At 47.7% G+C, this 23,515-nt stretch overlaps 2 long non-coding RNA genes across 7 annotated transcripts; one reads left to right on the plus strand and one right to left on the minus strand.

Moving 5' to 3' along the window:
• Window positions 1-234: 234 nt before the first annotated feature.
• LOC127317294 (uncharacterized) lies at window positions 235-9,931 on the minus strand. Of its 5 annotated transcripts, XR_007861029.1 has the most exons (7): window positions 9,865-9,931; window positions 9,620-9,707; window positions 3,721-3,858; window positions 2,935-3,117; window positions 1,873-1,988; window positions 1,629-1,792; window positions 235-540 (listed from the first exon to the last, which is right to left on the minus strand). It is a non-coding gene; the product is annotated as an uncharacterized lncRNA (long non-coding RNA). The 5 variants fall into 5 exon arrangements; XR_007861030.1 differs by lacking the exon at window positions 2,935-3,117; XR_007861031.1 differs by having other exon boundaries at window positions 1,728-1,792; window positions 2,935-3,858.
• Window positions 9,932-11,890: 1,959 nt separating this feature from the next.
• LOC127317292 (uncharacterized) lies at window positions 11,891-15,470 on the plus strand. Of its 2 annotated transcripts, none has more exons than XR_011748090.1 (4): window positions 11,891-12,454; window positions 12,782-12,821; window positions 12,984-13,684; window positions 14,927-15,470. It is a non-coding gene; the product is annotated as an uncharacterized lncRNA (long non-coding RNA). The 2 variants fall into 2 exon arrangements; XR_011748089.1 differs by lacking the exon at window positions 14,927-15,470 and having other exon boundaries at window positions 11,895-12,454; window positions 12,984-13,056; window positions 13,233-13,813.
• The last annotated feature ends 8,045 nt before the right edge of the window (window positions 15,471-23,515 follow it).

Below are 23,515 nucleotides of genomic sequence, written 5' to 3' on the forward strand. Positions count from 1 at the left end.
CATATGATATCGTATTGAAATTCCAAACATATTAGATTCGGTGCAAAATAATATGATGATTAGATCCCAGGCGTAACAATACGGTGCAATGAGAAAACAGTCTATAAAGCAGACCACCACAGGATCAGCTGACAATTTATACATACCCCTCGGCACATTCCAAGATTATTAGCACGTTTTAAAATGCTATATTGAACAACTATAGAAATCAATCATGTGCAAACAGCAAATGAAGAATAAGCAACAATCCATTTCTAAAACTTCTTTGTATCAAATACATGGAAATGATATACAGTTAATATTACATGGTATCCTTGCATTTAATTCTCGACACCAGAATAGGAACATCTACCTAAAAACTTGCAATTGGAGACATGTTTCCGAGATGTCCTGCTGCAGCGACGTAAAACACCAGAACTGGAACATCTACCAGACATTTAGCACCACATATACTGGCAATACCACGTGGTCGAAGATTGATCCCCTGTGACTGCTGATATTTAAGAATAGTCCAGCCATAAACATAATCAAAGTGGAATCCTACATAGATAATAACCCATCAGAAGTGTCCCAAAGAGTAGTTTTTAGAAAAGATTGTGATGCAATAATTTATCTTTTAACATGTAAATAGAAAGGAACATTCTCGAATAAAAAGGTCTCCAAACAATATCTTCAGGTATTTATAGTCTGGAATATCCTCATAATTATACTTGTAGCTTAATTATCATCCTACTTACCACCCAGATACCAAACGTGCATATCCAAGAAAGCAAAGAAAGGGGCGCTGAAGTGTCATGTGTTACCTGGTACTACTCTCGTCAGAGTGGGTCTCAAGATGGAGTGCAGGGCTTAATGAGGCGAGGGAGGTGATCACACAAGTGTGCGGTATATGTCGTGTATTCACTGTCCACAACCAAATTCAGTTGGCTAACTGTTGTTCTAGATGATCTGACCCACAAAATAAAAAAGTGAACCTCCAAAAATACCAGGAGCTGGGTGGAAGTCACCAATGCAATGATAGTAGATAAAATAGCACTCGCTTGGTCGCTCAGCTGCCTTTCCACCCAACCCAAGAGCTTGTTCATACGCGCACGACAGCGCAATGGTTGGGCAAGGCACTGGCCTTCCAACCCGCCCAAGTTCGACTCCCCGCAGAGCGAATTTCTGGGTGTCTCACCGGGGTCTCCCCTAATAAAATTTCGCAGGTGCCTCATTTTCCATCCACAAGCCACAGGAGAGGACGACGTGCCCGTCGTTCCTGAAGCACTGCTTCAGAAGTCTCTTAGGACGTGTTAGGTATTGGTTGTAGGTCTAGTTAGGGGCATAGCTGGGGTGCGTGTTGTGGTGTGCGTTGCTGTGCTTCTGATCATACTACAGCTTGTATCCCTAGTTGAGGCTAATAAAAACCAAGAGCTTGTTAGTCCTGAGCAGACATCCAAAGTATGTACATGATAAATTAGTGTATATGGCTAATTGAAATAATGAAATAATTTAAATAAAACTACAATTTTCACCATATTTTTGCATTGATAAACATTTTATAAAACATTATATAGTAAGCTGAACAAAGATGATATCGTTAACATGATTACTGGAATCAGCACAAAATTGCATAAATTCAGTCTAACCTATCAAACAGCGGCGGTAACATGGCATGTCAAAAGCGACAAAACATGATATTTCTTCCATTACATGACAGCTATAGCAGCGTTGATCATAAAAAAAACCTGTATATTTATTTCATGCCTCTATTCTTACATATAGAACTCCATCATATAATAGGTCTTGTGTCCTGAATACAAGTAGTACAACACTTGAATCAAAAAATAAAATCAATTAACTGCACGTGAACAGCGACTGTCTTAGTCTTACATGAAATTGGGAAAAGTAGCAGATCATTGTAGCTCGGCCGTGAATCAATGTGTGTCTGCGCACATACGGTGGACACTCACAAGGTAGGATGCAAGTTTCCACTAATCCTCTAGACCCTGAAAACACAACGTCGAACAATCACAGTAAGTTCGTAACCACACAATCCTATATAGAAAATTTGATGAGCAAACCGAAGCACATGTATTGAGGTATATTCACCTTGGCTCATAGAAGCATTTGCTCCCGTTGCGTGAATCTACATTTCGAAGTGTCCAAAAATTCTAAAATAATTTTTTATGTACATCTACACATTTTATGTTTGTACACAAGTTTTCAAAAAGAACTAAAAAATTCTGTAGCTCCTAAAAAAAAGACAAATTTTGATGCTATAACACGACTACGTACACGACATTTTTTTTTGTCTTTTTTGTACACGGCACACAAAATGTTGTTTCTCCACGAAAATTTGTGCACTAACATAGAATGTCACGATATACAACGATAAATTTATGTCAGAATTTTTTCACATTTTTAAAATTGTTTTTTAATTATGTTGTATAATGGGAGCATTTGCTCCTATGAGCCAAAACGCCACCTCCATGTATTGAGCCATGTTCACTTAGGTAGGTGTCTTCATATAGGTAAGCATTTAATAAATGTAACCAAAGATAGCAACTTTTGACTTTCCAGCTTTTAACTAACCTAAACACATCGCATAGCTTAAACTTTTTATCTGTTCTGGGTCAAATATAAGTACAAGAATACCTTACAACTACTCTGTGTAGATTCAAGTTTGATTGATTTGATTGGAACTTGAAGCCGAGAGTTAAGAATATCACCTCCTCAAGCTCCCTAATTACAGGCTATATGACTTGCACTTAAACCACTCTTCAGAACATCAAAAAATAGATGATTCACCACATAAGTGATGTCTAATAGCGTGCAATGATCTAAATCTTGGTTGAAATTTTCATTTACAAAATCCTGAATTCTTTTGTCTAAGTGGTTTACATAGAAAGCCTGGAATGTTAAGTAAATTTAGCTACGTGGTGTAGGTCATACCTATTTCTTCCAATGCTAAACCAGCCAATTGCTTAGCACTTACAAAGTTAACTTGTTCAAATACTGCAGGCCTACACCTCGCAACGGAAGCAATCTGGTGGCACCACCATTAGAATCAGTACCAGCTGTTATGGGCAGGGTTCCGGGGTAGGGAGGGAGGGCTTTGCACATTTCCCTGGGTCCCTGATGACAGAAAAACTCACTGGTGGAGCACTTTATTCATGATGAAACTGTGCTAAATTATCTTCTAAACATAGGAAAGCGATGTTTCTCTCACTTGTCGACAGTCTAGCGAAGGTGCACAGTGCTTGCAATGTACCATTTCAGAAAAGTAAATCAAATTTAACTCAAAATAAAGAATGTGGTATTCTAGTAATGATAATATACGAAGAGCAGGTAAAACCTACAATGTGATAATAAAAATAAAATGGGAGTACAACCAAAAGAATACCTCCACCACCAAAGTATGATTCCACCAAAACAATGATGAGCCTTATGTTAAAGCATACTTACAAAAAAACTGTAGGCTACCCTTTTAAATGCCCAACGATTATTCTGAGGCGTCGTTTCTAGCTCTCGCTCACGCTTTATAAGCCTTGTTATCAGAGTACCGGTGATGGAGAACAGGTGGCCGATAATATGGCTGTTCAGTGTTCAGGTGTGGTGAAAAATATCCAGTACTTACTGAAACCCATAGGTAATGAAACAAATAGTAGACGAAAATTCTTAAATTTCTAACATGTTTTATGATTGATAAATGAATTGCACGGGCAGTCAGTTGCTCACCCTGTCTCGATGTCTTCGTTCTTCTCTACTCCGGCGGCAGAGACATCGTCCTCTGATATGGTTAGGAGGCAGCCTGTGCTCCTCCTGTTGAATGCCAGAGAGGACAAAGAGGCAGAGCAGCAACATTGTGAGCCTTCCCTGCAGATTAATCCAGAGCACAAACTGAATATCGATTGCAAAAATACCAAAATATTTGGATGTTATCTCTGGGAGAAATTTCAATTTTCCTATGTTATTTACATTAATTACTTTCTTTATTTATAAGGAAAATATACAGAGACAAGCGTGTAACCTGCTCAGCTCTCTCCAATTGCTCTATTATCTCTAACTACATCAAAGATGTGTTATCCTTATATTCTGTAACCTACATGCATTTCCATTAACCACATAAAATGCTGATGCAAGGAGAGTGAACACTGAACAACATATGCAACTTCCTACAAAACATATTTGAGCATTTATGAAAGCTAGCTCTAAGATGAACTAGCACGGATGGGCGCGGCGGCACGCCGCGCCAACTATGTAATAATACGATGGTTGTAATAATTTTAAGATTACACTTAACCAATAGAAGTAATGAACCATGTGTACGAAATAATAGCAAGCTTCAGAATAGCACCAAAACTGAAGAGAACAATTCTCGTCTTGATATAGCTACCTTCTAACTTGTGGTTTAGCACTCTTCTCATCATGGTTCTGTACACTCAATCATCTTCTCTTGAGGTTTTCTGAAACACACAAAACCCTTCATATTTGTTGTATACCACAACAACTTTTCCTAGACACTATTGCAAAACCTGAACTATTTTTTGTTCTGTCTCCAGTTGCTTGATTAGGTATTCATTCTCACATCCCCTTTGAATTGAACTCCAAAAAAAGGAATTGTTACCAGAAACCATCTTCTTGTCACCACAAGACATCCCTCGCTGCATTCAAATGTAAATATTACTACCCATGAGTGTAAAAGCTAGAATTTCCGAGCATAGCTTATTATAAGTCAAAGCAAGACAAAAAAAATCCTATCTAGAAGATATGATGTCTCCTAACGTACCTTCTTTGCATGCATGTATGACTCATAACTGTGCTTATGTACTATGAATAAATGTCACTTGCCCTTTCAGCTCTATACAGCAAAGGATACAAAACATAACAATCCAATAATGATGAGAAAGGCTAAGCAAAGGAAAACCATTGACAACACACTTTTCACCCTTGAAATTACTCACTTACGAAAAAGAACATGAGAAAAGGCAATACACTGAATAGAAGCACAATTCTCAAATATTCATGGAAAGATCCACAGTTCTTATCAAAAAACAATCCACAATTTGAAATTATGTAGAATCTATGTAGGGAATGAGACCAGCCGTCTTGAACATGTTTGTGTGTCCTCATTGGATAATACCAGTGTTCTATGGCTCGAGAACCTCAAATCACATAGAATTTAACAACCTCAATTGAGAAAAGGAACGACACAAAATCTGTTACATCATGGAAGTGCAGACCAATGCACCACACTTTAATGACATATTTTTATGTGTGTAACTAATCATAGTGCATGTAATGTGAGATTATAGTTGTGACTTTCAAATATAGTACTGAATTATCAAATGTTTGAGAAAATCCACTCAGGAGCTGGTATTAGGAGTAAAGTACCAGGAGAATGGTCGGGTCGCATTATGGCTCTATTGGCCAATATCTTGTCTCCTCATGATGTAACTATTTTCTGAGACAAAGAAGTGTAAAGCGTCAGTGGGAAAGAACCCGCGATAAGCCATATTAGTCAATATGGGAATTTCTAAAAGCGAATGTAAATGTATAACTCTTTTCCTGGCCTTGCCATGTCATCAAAAAACAAATGCACCTTACTCCATTAGGTCTTATTCAATGATGTCATCATAAAAAGGAGATTTTTGAAAGTGTTTCGTCACAAAAGAGATATTTCTTACCTTCTTTCCTACAAAGTGCAAAGATACATAGCAGTTGTTCTACCTATCATCTTTCATCGAAAACAAAAGAAAAGCACAGTAGGTATAACCATAAACGAATGTGTTTGCCATTACTGGAACATGGAGAATCTAGAAGCATATTTCCTATAGCTAGCTTATCTATCAAGAATAAGAAAAAAAGGTTTAAATAATCAATTAAACAATCTATGAGGAGGCAATGACGGGAGCAACTTGAGGCCAGAGTTGAAATAAGCTCACATTGTAGCGAAGGAAGATGTGACCCGAACAATGGCATGCGATCATTCAGAAATTCAGATGCAATGGTCAATACATAATCCACACCGAGCATATATGTTGACAATTTATATCACTGAACCTATCCAAGGTATTGTTAATGTAACCTTCTAACTATTACTATATAATGACCAGTTCTCGGAAACTTTAGCAAACTAAATGGAAGCATTAGAACATAAGCATGACCTTGTGAGGAGCAGTAAGAATCTCCAACAAAGTCTACCAATTCAGCTACGGTACCTTGTCAGCTATAAATCATGTATTACCAAACATAAAATAAAACGAAGAACTGTTTGAAGCTCTACTAAGAAATATCTTACATCATCACAACGGCACATTATTTCAATAAACTACTTGGAGAAGAATCTTTACATATGTGTGAGGATAGATCATGGCATGAGTACTTCAATTGGTAAATATAACCTAGAGATATATATTAGAGCCGCAACCGAAAATAGAAGTATCTCCTGAAATAGCAAAAAATTCAATGTTCATACTCATTTTTCAAAACAATATCAGGTAACGATTTAATTAGCTGAGCTAAGCACATCACCAAATTTATAAATTGCCGGACACAATTGGCAGAATTGGTCACGAATTTAATCTTAAAGGTTATGTAATATAGAATTGCAATGAACATCACTTGACATATAATAGCTGGAAGCTAGCCTAAAGAAGGGAAAACATTCCCTTGAGAAATACAGAATGAGCATGTACAGATTGAAGAGCATTCCAAGCTCAATGTACTTATGAAAGCCAAACTGGTTTAACTTGGAAGCAAGAAGCATTGTCTAGATCAAGAACCATCCTGGAAGATTTCAACCTTCAAACATATATCCATAAGCGTTGATGCTCACCTGTGATCGCCTGAGAAAGGTGAAGCATGGTCGGCATACTTTGCTTATCCAATAGCTGAGTTGACCAGAGGCGTGACGCTGCAGATGAACTGGAAGAGTAGAGGGTCAGAGGAACCAAAGCATTGAAATACGTCAGTATGATATCTCTCTGGAGGAGTAGTAATAGCTTGCTGGTGCTCAAATCTAGTCAGTGTTGTTCAAATACCCTAGGAAGGAGATGTTCCACAACTATTTTTACCTTCTCTTCAGGACTAAAAGAATCGCAATACCGACAGTGACAATGGTAAAAGGTGACCAGAAGTCCAGAAGTAGTAATAATATGCACTTGTCGCTAACTAATTTCCTAAGAAACCAACCAACTAATAATAAGATGCACTTGGTATAGAAAACAAAAACGTTTAGACAATCAATCGTGAGATAGTATGGCACTTTATCTCCTGGGAGCCGCACGCTTTCATCTATGGACACTCAGGAAACCAAATTGATGCCAACTTTTCATCGTTCGTTGGTTGTCTTACCCGCAGATTGTGAAGGGTGCACACATCCATCTGGTAGGTGAAACTCATGAATCTCCCTAAACGAATATTAATCGGATTACGGGAGGGACTAAGGGGAGAGGGGAAAAAAGGAAAAATAAATTGAGCGCTCATATGTCAAATTAGGGAGATAAGATGATGTTCTAGGAGGCGAGATGAGTTGGGGAATCACCTGGTTGCTGCGATGCCGGTGAAGGATTCTAAAGAAGATGAACGGGCGGTCAAACAAAGAAAAAGGAGAAAAAAATGCAGAGTTGTTGCTGCAGCCGGACGCGTGCGCTCCCAGAATTGTGCAAACCGTCGATGCATAACCTAATGTTGTCGTCCGCCGTGGAGTGGAGAACGCACTCGCGACCAGATGACACGGCCGCCGCTCGCTGGGATTCATGGACCCTCCGGTGGAAGTGCGCCCCCTCTGCATCTTCGCCGCCGCTGCCGCCTGCTGAAATAGAAATAGAAGATGAGAGACAGCGAGGATGGGAGAGAGAGAGAGAGAGAGCGGAGGGAGGGGAGGCAAACATACCTGCGCTGCAATTCCGGCGACAACAGCAGATCCTTCTCCTTCTCCATCAGGCCGCAAACGCGGGTGCCGCTGGTGGGGACAGGACCCATGCGGTTGTCTCCGTCGTCGCCATGTGTGGATGCAGGGGAGGGCATGGCAGTGATGGGCTCGACATGGCGCACCCCATCCACACTTGAGTCCCGCATCCAGCATCCTCAAACTGAAACCACTTAGCGCCGATCAAGACCCTAGGCCACAGCGCCACCTCGCCGCCGCAACGCCGCCATGACCCACCAGTGCAAGAAGCACCTGCTACGCCTGCGCCTGCGCTCCCCTGGCAGCACGTGGTTCTGCTCCCCGCTGCACTGCCAGAAGGGGAGGGGACGGGCTGCTCGCTCGATCCAATCGGCGTCTTCGCCGTGGAGGCACGCGCGGCGACCACCAAGGCGAGCAGCACTGTTGGGCGGCAGCCGGGCTTCTCCGGCGTCATGCACGCAGGATCGGCCACGAATCTAAGCAGGGACGACCGAGCGTCGCCTAAGCTTACCGCCGGCGAGCGGGAGCGGACGAAGCCCGCCGAGGGAGGCAGTGGACCGAAGGACGTGCGTGACCTGCTCCTGGTATGCGCCGTCATTGAGGGGCGGCGGGTAGAGAGGAGCTCACATGGGAGTTCGAGGACATGGAGGAGTGGGGGATCAGGAAGGAGAGCTCCGGCGGGGGAGGCCAGTACAGGCGTGGGGGGATCGAGAAGGACCTTGGGCCGGTGGAGAAGAAGATAGATGGAGGCCATCTATCTAGAAAATAAATGGTCAAAGCGGTGCGGTGCATTGGAACCAGAGCGTGTAACCCATCAAATGCGGACTGCTCCATGGCCCACCACCATCTTAGGATGAACGCAGCTATGGCCACACTGCTGATACCCCAGAGCATCTCACCGCCAAAGGTCCAATGCATCATTAAATAAATTTGAACCTATCTTAAATTCTTGGACAGCACCAAAACGGTACACGCAAAGAAACATGCAGTAATCAATCACCCCAAAACACACGTGTTAGCTCAGAGTTAATCCAAAAAGTAAATCAAAAATCTGTGAAAAAAGATGTTTGTTCACCTTTAGTATAGTAGTTATTAGATTATAAGCATCAATTCAGTCATTTTAGAAACTTTCTAAAAGGTCCATGCCAGCAATCAAATTAGTAGTGTCATTCTTAGAACAACATTGCGCAACTCGAAACGTTAGTCCCTACAAGCCTACAAATGACTATTATAAGAGCCAACACAAACCACCTTTTTTTTATTAGAAATAGACATGCATATTCAAGCTTTCACAATTTATGCTTTTTAGGAAGCTGATATTTGTTGTGTTACTGAGAAGTTTAGTTCCGCAAGGCCTGAAACAGAAAATGCAATTTAGCACCAACAAAATGCTTTACCTTTTCTCAAAGCACTGAGCATATGATTAGGCTTAAAGTTGAAGATACATTCCAAGTTCTTTAGTTATGACCAAATCCCAGTCAAGTGTAAATATAAAACTGAGGTGAACACAATTATCTGATAAATATATAAGGATATAGATATGGGGTAATATCTATTTGGAATTGACTTTCTTAAGCCAGTATAAGGACAACAATATCATATAAGCTAGAAATCTCTCTCCAAAATCAGGAGCTCTGATTTCACTAACGTACTTTCCATCTTGAATAAGATAAACAGATTATGTCAACTATTAGGCATAAGGAAAAAAAGATATTCAGCACTGACCATAGCCTGCACGAAGCTTATTAGAAATTATGGGGCTCAATGCTTCACTGTCTACATATTCAGCAACAATAGGCAGAAGCTTCTTCTCCTGTTTAAGAAGAAATATGGGTTGATACTTAGCAATGGACAAATCCATAACAAACCAGAATCCAATATGAACAACACAAGCAGCTACCTTATAATCCAATAAGAACCAATGGTCATCATGTATTAAAAATAGGTGCAAATAAGAGAAGCAATCTTACAGGAAATAAACAATGGGTTTTCCTGTAGAACAGAAGGCTCCACATGTCATCATTGTCATCATTGTCACCCTTGTCATACAACCTGCAATTTAAAGTATTAAATTTCAGGTATGCGCACTCCCTCTAGGCATAAGATACATCTCAATAGGGTATACAAATATCAGTGCCAAAAGGAACTTGACTACCTCCCATAACAAAATAACCAGGGAGAGCATATACATTTTTTTGTTGTTGTTTTGCTTCAATGTCTTCCCCCACCTGAATAGATTAGCAAGGATCCTATACACCTTCCTAAATAGTTTTGCCGCTGTTAGTTGTAAAATAACAGGAATCCTATATCCACCTTACAAATCAAGCCATGAATATATCGTATATATAGACCAAACCTATGCCACAAAGTGGAGTTGTACAAATCTCACCAGGTGGGATCAATAACAAAAGAAGAAGCTCATCTGCACCTTGAAACTGTTCACCACCATCCCGCGCCATGTCAAAACACCAAGGAGTAAATAACGCATATAAGGACTGAAGTATATATGCTGAAACAAAAATTATCCCTGAGGGCATCAACCAGTTCTGCAAAGGAGGATGACGACCAGGAAATAAATGGAGTAACTTATGCAACACTATATTCTAAAGATCTAATAAAGAAAAAGTATGAACTAACAAATGAAAAGGAAAATTATGAACTACGACCAGAAAGGCTGCTTGCTCTCACTTCATCCACATTGCATTCTTTAACACATTAATAGATTCTAGCCAAAGCAACAAACAGTCATAACTAAAAAATGGTTATACCGAGTGTACAATATTTATGCAAAAGCTTGGAATGCATTAGAGCCATTTTTACAGAGAAGAACGAAACTATTGAGCAATCAATAGAGCAAAGATATGAAATGGATTAATCTTGGCCTGCATGAATTATGTCAAACACCTTCTGAGCATAGATAAAATAGAATCTGGAGAGAAAGAGAGATGACAAAGGAGAGACGATCCTTGGGGCTTCTCATGGAGAGAGATGCCTGGGATGAACGAGGCTGACGTCAGCGCCATGCTCCACCGCGCTGAGGACAACGCCATCGAGCATGTGCCCTTGAGCCATCTCCCAGCTGCCTCCTTCTCCTGTGTGCCGGCCGGCGCACAGAGGCGACGAGAAGGCGGAGATGGAGGACGGTGGGGGAAGCAAAGCGTCTCCGGTGGTCTCTGCTGCTGCTCCGCCCGCTTCTCCTCATCCTCCTACGTCGCCGCCCCCAACCGAGCGCCGCTGCTCCTCGCGCTGCAAGACAACTGCTGCCCTGGAGATGGGATGCGGCCCGAGCGGCGACCTGTGGCTCATCCCGCGATGGCTTGCCCATGCTCCTTCTCCCGGCGAGGACGAACGTCGCGAAGGAGAAGAGGATGGGGGAGGTGGCCGCGATTGGAGAGAGGGGATTGGGGACACGGAGGCTGCAGAGATTGGGTACGAGATTGGTAGGGTTTGACCGGGGCGCTGGCTTTTTGTCTCTCAGGCATGACGTCCGCGCCGCCCGTTGCCTGCGTGCCGGCGGCCCAGATTGATTTTGCTAGGTGGTGGCGAGGCTGGGAGCGCGCGAGGAGGACGGAGGCGATGGCGGACGGCGGCGGCTACGAGGGCTTCGGGGGAGCGCGATTGGCGCTAGGGTTTCAGTACCGGGGGCTGGTTTTCTCTCTCACGGGTGCGGGTGGAGATCTTTCCACGGGCCGACGGCGCGGCCGACCGAGCGAAATCGCACCCACAGTGACCGACGCGCGGGACCGACCAATAGTGGGACCCACGTGCAGCCAGAGGCGGGTAAAAAACGGCTGTCGATTGGGGTTTTCTAGTGGGAGGAAAGGCAGGGACAGTCCAGAATAAACGGCTGAGATGCACCGATGGGTTGATCCGACGGTCGAGAAGCTCTAAGCACTGTGAGACCCCCGTTGGGGGGCATCATATATACCCCTGGATGAACGTGTTCCCCCTTCTCCCCTACTTTGGTCGTCCTTTTCGTCGTCCCGCTCAACCGCATCCGCCTACATGGGCCAGGCCCACCTCCCACGTAGCCTACTCCTTCCTCCAGCGGTCGCACCCCCGGTTCGCTCTTCTCTACCCACGACCCCCATCCCATGTCTATCATGTCCAACCCTAGCCGCATCTGCCTCCCCCCACGCGATCTGGTCCTCCTGCACCCGCGCGTGCCCACCTCCCGCCTCCACCTGCCGCCGTTGTTGTCTATTTCCCATCTCGAGGACACGCGGCGAGATGCAGTCCGTCGCCCTCGACAACCAGCTGCAACAAGCCGGAGCAGAGGCCGCGGAGAGCTCGGTAATGGGGCGTTCAACATCCAGGGAGCCAGGCTGGAGGAGACGCCACTGAGGGAGTGGTCTTCGACCTCCAGCATCCAGGGAGCCTGGCCGGAGCCAAGGCCGTCGGCGGCTCAGTAGCCCTCCCGAATCTAGGGAGCGGCCTAATCCGTAGGCGCGTTCTGGATGGACGCGCACCACTCCGTGCCTCCACTACATCAAGCAGAGTTCTTGCTGCTACAGATCTTGGGTCCCCTGCCATCCGTGCTATGAAGAAGACCAACATCACGTAAGTGTCTAATTTCTTTTTTTGTTTGATTAGATTAATTAGAGGCATGAGTGAATATTTTATTTAGTGGATCCATGCTGCACTACATGCTGTCGTTAATTATCTTGTTAGATCGAGACTTGCTTGAATATGTGAGTGTATGAATCACGATGCACAGATCAGTTTCTTTGAATGCTTATCAGCTGTAACTTGCCCGTGTGTTGCTACTATGTATGCTGCACTACATGCGGTGGTTAATTGTCGTTTTAAGTTGAATGCTTGCTTACTGTGACTGCAAGGACATGATGGAATTGATTTCATAGAAGTATGTTTGCTCTGCTTTTTCAGAATTTTTCTTGAGCATTGGAACAATCTGCATCTTGAAAAGGTAAAAAATTGTTGATGTACTGCTGCATTTTATTTCAACCTACAGCTTACTTGATCCTCTCAATGAAGCTTATATATCTTGGTTGTGCATATTGAGATTGATTCGTTGAAACCATTGTATTCTATAACCAGTAAATCTCACATTCTTTTACCATCCACACAGATAAATGCACAAAAGGTACTAAAAGGGTGTCCTACACAACCAGTACGCGGCTGTTGTTATGTATATAACAGAGGTAAAATTTTGGAACACATTCCTTTTACATTGATTTTATCTTTGTATGCTCTTACATTTCATCATTTCCACATTCAGACTATGATTGAAAAGTTTCTGTTCAAGTGAAGTGACAATGTACATTTTTATATTGCCGTTGTTTTAATTATATGAGGCCTAATGTGTCTGTTTCTCTAGGGTGGCACAAACAGGACTCCCGAATTATAAAGAGTTAAAATCTTGGCGAGACTGGAAGGTCATAGCCTCTCAAGATTATTTAATGTGACAATTTTTGTTTTCTCTATTTTTAGGGAGCTTCTCTTCTCATTGTGACATGAAATGTAAAGAATAATAATAATTGCCGAAGTGTCTATTTCAAATAAATATTCGCAACTGCTATATTGATCAATTGTGATTTTTATTAAATTTATATACTATACATATTTTCTTAAATATTTTTGTAGTTTCCAGAAGATGTCTGGGCACGACGCCTTATATGAACTTCTCTTCAAAATTTCTTTGAGAGGCTTCTTAACGAGTGGATGAGCTGGATGATATGGAGAAGCGGAAGGCAAACGGGGAGTCAATGTTTGCAATGCTCAAGTAGTGTCACGGTATTTCAGTCCTATGTTCGAGTTTTGCAGAAAAAGGTGAGAATCTTCCAGTTTTCTTTCTGCCAGTCTCTGTGTGATACTATTTTCATATAATTTCAAATTAAAGTACTTGTGCAAAAATGGACAAATAACAGAAAGAATAGGGTAAATTAGGATTTGAAATTATTCTTGTGGCGTCATGTTAACCGTTGGGAGCTGCAAGAAGACATGATGATATCCTTCTAAGTTGAAGTTGAATGTTTGCTTCAGAACCAGTGAAATCAAAATTTAACTGCAAGGAATTGATGTAATTGTGATAACAAACTCAGATGGTCAGTTGAGTGCCAAGTTTTAGATATGTGTGTGTGGAGTACTGCAGTTCAGCTTTGGGAAGTTATTTGGCAGAGCATGATCATGGACAGGGATGTGTGGTTCCGTGGAGAATCTAAGCTATCTCCCTATGGTCGCTTTTAACTGACCTCAATTTGGTTTATGTAGGACCTGCGCTACGAAAGATGGATAAATAACGTAACAATAGATTATATTATTAATGTTATTATTACAAAAGGAAGAGATCAGTGATTTGATTTGTCCAATTATTTTCTGTCTGGTTACTTAGTTCAACTGCCTATGACACATCAGTTGGAAGGATTATTACAAAATAATGTAGCCTTTTCATACATATTTGCATCTTTCTAAGATGAATGCTTGCTTGCTGTAATAGGATTTGGGACCAGATGGAGAATGTACTTCTTTTTGCACTTGCTTCTCTCATATTTTTTGTCGTAGATTTGTGCATTGCTGCGCAATTTTAAGATGCTAAGCAAGTGTTTCTTTCATTAGGTCTTGTTGTTGTTGCATGATTATGATTCTCTCATTTTTTTTGAAACAATGTCGGTGCCAAATACTAGGACTACAGAGTTAGATTTACATTGATGTCATTGTCCAATAAGTTTCTTTCTGTATAATTAAATACTTGTCTTTAATAAGAGGGAATAGGTAACATAAATTTTTCAACCACTATTTCTTTCTGAATATTAATTACTTGTCCTTTTTTTGCTCCAAGTGATATTTGAAATTGTGCACACTGATTTTTTTTTGACATGGAGAAGCTGAACCTAATGAATAGGGGGCACTCTTTTTTGCATGATTCTTCTAGCTAACTAAATTAAAAAAATCCTAGAGAAGGAAACTGTTACTTGGCCAATATACATTATTTAGTGCGTTCTTTAATCAGAGCCTATTTGTTCCCTTACTAATGCTTATCACACTAGAACTGAATATGCTCATGTTGCATAGATTTTGATTTAGTGACCATGCACCTAAAGAGAATGTCGATTGAGATTTGGGAACAACCCAAGTACCTGGCTGTTTCTACCCAGCGGCGGCAGTGGCTAATTGAAGTGGGAAATGGATGACAGCGGGTGGAAGACACCGTCGTGCCAGGACGGGCGCGTTATGCAGGTCCTCGTCGTTAGCATCACATGGCCGTGCGGACGCGCTGCCGCGATGAGTCCACAACGATGGCAACAGGGACGCAGCGCAGGAGCAACAGAGAAGTAAAGGGCAGCGACGGGGCGCTGCAGGGAGACGCCGTCCCATGGTGTGGTGAGTCGTCAGCGCAAAGAAGGGAATCATAATGCAGCTGCCGCGGTAGCAGAGCCCTAGGCTGGCTTTAGAACTAGAGGCAGAAGTTCGAAATATGCAGACCAATGGTGAATGTACTAATTTCGAAATAGATTTCTTTTATGTTCATGTGGCTATCTGTATAACTTGCTGTGAACATGGATTTCCCATGGATATTATATTTATTGGAAGAAATAAATTTGATGAACCGTAGCAACGCAAACTCCTTTAACGGCAATCGCACATTTTATTATTGCAAGGAGGTCACCTCAAGAGTCAAGATTGCTTGTTTTGTTGATCAAATGTTGTTATTCCAGTGGTGACATGATTGGGCCAGCTGTATCCCTCTGCTAAGGAAAGTGAACAAGGAATTCCTGGAGGTAAGTAGAAGCAGATGGACTAGGACACTTCCAGCTTAGCAGGAAGCTAATCTATCCATATCACTGGAACTAAAAGTTAGTTTGGTCTGATGCGTCTAATAATTTTGATGGGATCACAGTGCAATGGTTCAATGGAAAGAATGTAATTAAAGAGTGTGCAAGTTTTAATTTTGCGGGAACTTTGAATAATTAAAGCATATGTTCAAGAAATATCTTCACTCGTTGAAACACAATAATTTTGTGTGAATAATTCTTTGCAATGGGTACATAAGCATTCCTGACTGAGATTTCATGTTTATTTACCTGAATCTGGAATTTCCATAATGATCATTATCTCATTGCCACTATTTTTTGTTGTTTGAGGATTGGTAATTATGAAACAGTCTGGACAATGCGCTGACCTTTTGAACTTGAGAAAGAAGATACCAGGTCGGTGTCCAATTTGCTTTGTCGTTTTCTATGTTGTTTTTTTTTCGAGAATACACCCTGGAAGGCGTATCAATCATATAGAAGAGTGCCAAGAAGGCAAAGATAACGCTACCACAAGGGGGGCAGCTCCCCAAACACACGCCTACTCTCCGTCCTGCCACGGTACAACGGTCGGATCAAGAAAAACAAAGACAGTGCCACGGAAAAGCTTGGCTAGGCGCCAACGCTCGAACTCCTCCCGTACTTTGTCCCTGATGGCGCCATGCGAAGCCACCGCTCCGTTGAAGACCACATCGTTCCTATGCCTCCAAATGCACCAGAAGACAAGTATGATCGCAGTCCACATGTCCCGTCTGTGAGCTGTCGGACAAGCCCGGGACGTCCACCACTCCAGCAGATCGGTGTCTGGGTCCGGGAGCCACTCCTCCCTGCCCCAACACCTAAGAGCCCAAGCCCAAGTCTCCCGCGCCACCACGCAACCCAACAGCAAGTGCTGCAAGGTCTCCGGCTCCTGATCGCAAAGCGGGCAGGCCGACGGACACGGCAAGCCCCGACGGCGAAGCCTATCCGCCGTCCAACAACGGTTTTTCGAGGCCAGCCATGCGAAGAACTTGCAACTGTACGGCGCCCTAGACCGCCAGATCTCCTCTGAGATGGGGGCCCTCACCTGGCCCGCAAAGAATGCTCTGTACGCCGACTGGGCGGAGTAGATGCCATCCGTCGACCACCTCCACAGCAACACGTCCTCCCGCTCCGGGACAAGCTGGACGTTCGCCAGCCTCTGCCACAACATGAAGAACTCCGGGAGGGCTGCCTCATCCATGTCCGGCCCACAGTCCCTCAGCCACTGGCCGGCCAGGCCCTCTCTCACCGAGCAAGCGGTGATCCTCCTACGCGAGACCATCTTGGCCACATTTGGTGCAATCTCCGCAACACTCGAACCGTCCAGCCACCGATCGGACCAGAACCGAGCTCGCTCGCCATTGCCCAGAACATAACAGGTGGCCGCATCAAAGATAGCGGTGCAGAGGCTGGGGAGCTGAATGTTAAACTCCGCCCAGGCCTTAGAGGGGTCCACCTTCTGTAGCCAGGCCCACCGGCAGCGGAGAGCGAGATTAAGCAAGCGGAGGTTCGGAATACCTAGCCCGCCGAGGTCCATCGGGGAGGTCACCTTGTCCCAAGCGACCAAGCAGTGACCACCCTTAACCTCCTGCCGTCCTTTCCAAAGGAAGGCCCGACATATCTTGCGCAGCGCCTCAACAACCTTCGGCGGGATGTCGAGCGACATCATGGTATGCACTGGGATCGCCGAAAGTGTGCTCTGGACAAGAATGGTCCTACCCCCACGGTTGAGGAGATTGGCGCACCATGGTGGAAGCCTGCTGGCTGCGCTATCCACGATCGGCTGCAGCTGGGCTGCCGTCACCTTTCTAAGCCCAAGAGGGAGGCCCAAGTACTTGAACGGGAAAGAGGCAACCTCGCAACCAAGGATAGAACTAGCCAGGGCCACCTGCTCCTGCGAGCACCGAATGGGATGGAGCGAGCACTTGGCCAGATTGGTGCGCAGCCCCGACGCCACCCCAAAGTCCTCCACAATCTGCGTGCAGGTGCGCAGGTCTACCTCGGTGGGTCTGATGAAGGTAACCACATCATCGGCATACATCGACGTGCGATGCCGGAAGCCACTAGCCGAGAGCTCGGTGAGCAGGCCCACATTCGCCGCCCTCTCAAACATGAGGTGGAGAACATCCATGACCGTGTCGAAGAGCAAAGGGGAGAGGGGGTCACCCTGTCGCAGACCCCGACGGTTGTATATGAGCTCTCCAGAAACGCCATTCATCAGCACGCGGGTCGAGGCGGAGCTGAGCAGCCCCCCGACCATTGAGATCCACTTCCGGCCAAAGCCCAACTTGGCCAAAACCTCGAGGAGGAAGGCCCAATCCACGGTGTCGAAGGCTTTCGTGATATCCAACTTGAGGAGGATAGCATCCCGCTTGAGCGCGTGGAGCTTCCGAGCCGTATAGTGAACCAGCTGAAAGTTGTCATGGAGACAACGTCCACGGATGAAGGCACTCTGCTGTGGGCCAACTAGCTCAGGCATCCTCGGCGCCAGGCGAGAGGAGAGGACCTTGGCCATGAGTTTCACCACGCTATGAATCAAGCTGATAGGGCGAAAATCCTTGACCTCCACGGCGTCGGCCCGCTTGGGGAGCAGGGATACCAGGGCCTGGTTGACCACGTGTAACCCCCTGAAGTCGCCCTCCCAGAAGAACCGGAAGGCCTCCATCACATCGTGCTTGATGATGGGCCAACACGCCACATAGAATCTCCCGGAGAAGCCGTCCGGCCCCGGGGCTTTGTCCAACTCCTGTGAGCGAACCACCGCCCAAACCTCCTCCTCTGAGAACGGCCGATCCAGTTCCGAGAGATCATGGGACTGAACCCCCAGAAAGTCAAGGTCAAGGGAGAACTCACGTTCCGGCACCGTACCGAGCAAGTTGAAGTAGAAGGCATCCACTGCATCGGCCTTCTTCTCTTGCTCGGCCTCCAGGACACCATCCACTTTGAGGTGAGCAATAAAGTTCTTCCGCCTACGGTGATTGGCGTGGAGATGGAAGAACTTGGTGCAGGCATCCCCCTCTGCAAGCCACGTGATCCTCGATCTCTGCCGCGCAATAGTACGCTCGAGTGACGCTAGCCCCAGCAACTTGCGTTTGAGAAGCCGGCGAAACCCCCTCTCTTCCACAGAGAGCGCCCTAGACTCCATAGCCACGTCGAGACGGAGGATGAGCTCATTTGCCAACAGGATCTGCTTCTTGTTGTTGCCAATGAAGCGATCATTCCAACTGGAAAGAGCTTTAGCAGTCGCCGCCAACTTCCCCGCCAAACGCTTGAACGGGTTTGCCACTACCGGTCCGGTCGACCAAGCATTCTCCACCGTCTCCAGGAAGCCATCAACCTTAGGCCAAAAGGCCTCGAACCGGAAGCGGCGACAGGCCCTTGCCTCTGTCGCGAGGCTCAGGAGCAAGGGGCAATGGTCGGAGGTGGAGGAGCCCATCGCCGAAAGGAAAGAGGAGGGGAAAAGCACCTCCCAATCCACCGTGGAGAAGACCCTGTCGAGGCGCTCGAGGGTGGCCCGCTCCCGCTCATTCGACCACGTGAACCTTCGACCATTGAGGTAGAGCTCCATCAACTCCAGATCAGTCAAGACCCTCCTGAACTTGCCCATCATGCGCCTATTGAGGTTGGTGTTGTTCTTGTCGGCCGCATCCACGATAAGATTGAAGTCCCCCGCAATCGCCCACGGTCCCGGGTGGAGGTCCCGGATATCCTTGATCTCCTGAAGGAATAGGCACTTGTCCGCATCCGACTGTGGACCGTAAACTCCGGTGAGCCACCAACCCGCATCGCCCTGCGCCCCCACTCTAGCGGTAATGGCATTGTTGGAGTAATGCGGGTTGGAGAGAGAGACCACAGCTGATTTCCATGCGAGGAGAATGCCCCCACGTGTACCATCAGCGGGGAGGAAAAAGAAGCAGTCGAAATCCCTCCCAAGGCATCTATCCACGGTAGCCCGCGAGACCACTTGTAGTTTGGTCTCGAGGAAGCAAACCACACTCGCTCCTGAGAGGAGAACCACTTGAAAAATCGAGTCGCAACGAGCCAGCGAATTGAGACCACGCACATTCCAAACCAACAAAGAGAAACACATATCCATCATGTTAAGAGGCGAGAGGTTCACAGATCAGAACACAACCATCCACTTAGACCACAACGTCATCATCAGCCACTGGGAGGACATCCGGGTGCCAGCCAAACAAAGCGAGGCAAGCAGCGAGGTGATCTGACGTCATGGGCTGCTCGTCGAAGTAGCGGAGGTAGGCCTGCAAGGCCTCATCGCCGATGATCTCCCCCTCCCGCGCGATACCCAGCTGAATCATGAGGGTATGCTGTTGCGCCTTGATCGACTTCCCTGGCGCGAACCTGCCTGCCACACGTGCGCTCCTGCGGACCACGGACGGGGGAGGCCGCTTCTTCCTCGTCTTCCTGGGCGGAGGGCGGGGGAGCAGGGCGGCCTTCTTCGCCCTGCACCTCTCACGAAAAGCCGCCAATCCACACTGGATGTCCGTCGACCCCGAGGTAATGGACGCCGCGGCCCGCGAACCATCCAAGACCGGAGAGGCAGCCGCACCCACTGGCGCGTCGCCCGGCTGGTCTGGAGCAGCGGGTAGTGTCGTTGTCGGGCCCCTCGTGAAGGTCGCCGGCTCCACAATCTCGCCCTCTTCAACCTCCACCGCTGCCGCATCCAACGGAGCGGGAGTGAGCTCCACTGTGAACATCGAGAGGGGCGAGCCTTGGAAGCGCTCGTCGATGGCCTTCCAAGAGTCCAAAGAACCCACAGAGCAGGTTGGCGAAAGCGGGCCGGTCGGGGAGAGGGCCTCGTCGCGGACCGTCCACACCTTCAGGTTCCCGGATTGGATCGAAGCAGAGCTCGAGCAGCTATCATGGCCACTAGAAGAAGGCATAGACAGACCTTGCCCAGAGAAAGCAAAGGTGCAGTCCTTGCCCAGCTTCTCCACGTCCAAGTCTTGTGAAGGCTTCTCCACGTCCAGGACCTTTGTAGGCTGTGTGCGAGCCAGCCTGTTGCTGTACGTGCGAAACAGAGGAGGCACGGGCCGGACATCCTCAACAGCGATCCCACCAGGAGGCACGGCCTGGGCATCTACGTGATCCACATAATCCATCAGCAGCGGCCAGGGCCGCACTGAGGTAGTGTGCCCCAGTGCGACGCGCCTCTCAGCACCACCTCTCCAACGCCGGGCGGGGGCAGCTGCCGGCGCACCACCTGCGCGGGTGTCCGGTGGCCGACGGCGATCGTCCGGAGGGCCGCGCCCGCCGCCAAAGCCCCGGCCCCCGCTGTCGCCACCTGGGTCGGTATCATGGCCATCGCCTGCCGATGGTCGGCCAGCCTCTCCACTTGTGTCCTCCACGCGTACGATATGTACCGTGGCGTCGTAGTCGAGCAAGGCGACTTCCTCCGGTATCAGGGCCTCCACAGGAAGCAGCAGATCATCACCGTCGTCATCAAAGACCAGGGGCTCCGCGAGCCAGAGCTGCTTGGAACGAGGGAGCCCGGCGAGGTTGTCCGTCCACGCCGTGATGCAGAAGGTCCCCAGGTCGGCGCGGTTGGCCGTCTCCGAGCCCAGGCGCTCCACCCAACCGGAGGAGCCCAGGATGCACCTGGCCGTGTCGAGGTTCCACGCGATAGGCGGGACGCCCACCACTTCCAGGTGCACGCGGAAGCGGAAGCGGCGGCGCGTCGCCTGAAGCTGGCGGTTCCACACGCCAAAGCGGAGGGTGAAGTCCCTTCCGTCGAACGGATTGGCGGATGCGGTGAGCAGGACGTCGCGGTTGGCCCTGGAGTCGAAGACCAGCAAGAGGTCTGCTGGCCAGAACCGGTGCACGGAGAAGCGCCCTTCGAGCTCGGGGAAGCGCTCGACAACGGCCGCCGACGCCGCCGCACAGCTGACCGTCCGCCTCGTGCCGGAGACGAACGCCACCAGACCCCACCGGAGGGCTCTCTCCGCAGACTCCACCTCCGGCGTCCGGTAAATGATGCCACGCTCAGAGGCCGGCCGCGCCGCCTCCACATCCACAGCCACTCCCGGCGCCAGGCCCTGTTCCGAGGCAGAGGCCCCGGCCACCGCACGGAGCGCGGCGTCGCGCAGCTCCTGCTCCCTCCGGCGCTCCCTATCGAGAAAGGAGACGCCTTGCGCCCTCTCCTCCGGCAGCAGCGGAGGCGCCTCCCAAATCGCCCACTCGAGCCGAAGGCCGCGCTCATACGGGGTCTCATACGGGGTCTCGTCCACCAACGGGGCAGCACCGCGATCGCCAAGACGACCTTGAAGGGCAGGGCGCGAGGGAGGCAGGGGCGAGTTATCTCTGGGGCCCAAGCGCTGGCGAGCCGGGACGCGGTAGAGCTCACCACGCGCGCCTTGCACGTCAGGTGCCGGGCCAGGAGCAGTCGCCGGAGCCGCCGGGGGAGGAGGGCCGCCACGAGGCGGCGGCGGAGCCCCCACTGCCACCTCTCCAGCCACCGGAACCACCGCCTCGGGGCACTTGCGAGCCACGTGATGCTCACTCTTGCAGATGAGGCAGCGGCGCGGGCCAGTGCACATGCCGGCGACGTGCCCTGGCTCGGCGCAGTTATAGCAGAGTCCTGCGAAGCCGGCCGGCACCCCCGGCGGCACCACGAGCGACGGGAGGGGACCCCGATGGCGCTGCCGCTTGGGCTGCGGTCCACGCCGTGCACCACCACGACCACGGCGGTCCTCTCCACCGGCCGCCCTTGCAGAATCTGGGCGCAGCACCACTGAGGCAATGTGTCGAGCAGGTTGTGGGCGGGAGCTGGAAGCCCCGTCCGCGCGGGGGATCTCCGGCGACTCAGCCCGCACCGGGCTTGGGGAGCCGTCGCGCACCACGTCGGAGTAGGAGCGGCGCGAGGAGGCCTCCGAAACCGCCCACTCCTCCTCTTCGTCGACCATGTCCGACCACCTCCTGGACCTCGGGGCCCTCTCTTCAGACATGGCGGCGGGGGTAGGGGAAGCAGGGGCGGGGGAGGGGGAAGGGAGGGAGGCGCCGCGGCCGGGGGTCACGGCGAGGGGGTGGACCACCGCCGCCGGAGAGGCGGGCGGCGGGTGCGAAGGGCGGCGCTCGGGGCCGCGCGCTACGCTCCTAACCTACGCTCCAGGTTCTCTCCCTTTTCTATGTTGTTGTCGGACATGCACTTCTATTGAGTACCTCAATGCAGAAAATGTATGTCCTTATCAAGTGATAGGACTGCATGACATTCAGGAGACCTTACCAACATGGTATGTTTCACGAAAGAAACATGCTCAGCTTCTTTTTGATGTAAGTCATATCATTTACAGTTTTTTCCTTTACTTAAATGGGGATGGTCACCTATTTTTGAAAAGAAAAATCAAGGAGATGTGATGACCAAATTTTATCATTCTTGTCTTGCAAAAAGTATTGTTGGTCCATTATTTTTTCAATCCTAATATATGTGTGTTGTCTTAGAACTATCATCTTTCAAGCAAACATATTAATTGAAAGAGACCTTGGTGGTCCTGTTGGGGTGCTTAAGCAGATCTTGGGAAACATCTAGGTAAAAATAGTAGAATTCTTCCAAACATAGTTAAGATTGTAGTAGTATCATACTCTTCCAGCCTCAAGGGCAAACACATGCCATCGGCTACTGCTGCATTAAGTTTTGCTGGTTCAAGATTTGTATCGTCCCGGATCATGTTAAATCCATTCTTTCTAACAGGAGTTTGTAGCTTTTGCTCCTAAATCTATCTGTTAATTAAATGACTTGCTATTTCAGTGTTTGGCATGGGCGTAAACAATGTGAGATCCTTAAACTGAAACGGTGTGTTTGAAAGTGCAAGTC

This window comes from Lolium perenne, chromosome 7, assembly GCF_019359855.2.
Source record: "Lolium perenne isolate Kyuss_39 chromosome 7, Kyuss_2.0, whole genome shotgun sequence".
In the NCBI taxonomy this organism is placed as follows: Eukaryota; Viridiplantae; Streptophyta; class Magnoliopsida; order Poales; family Poaceae; genus Lolium; species Lolium perenne.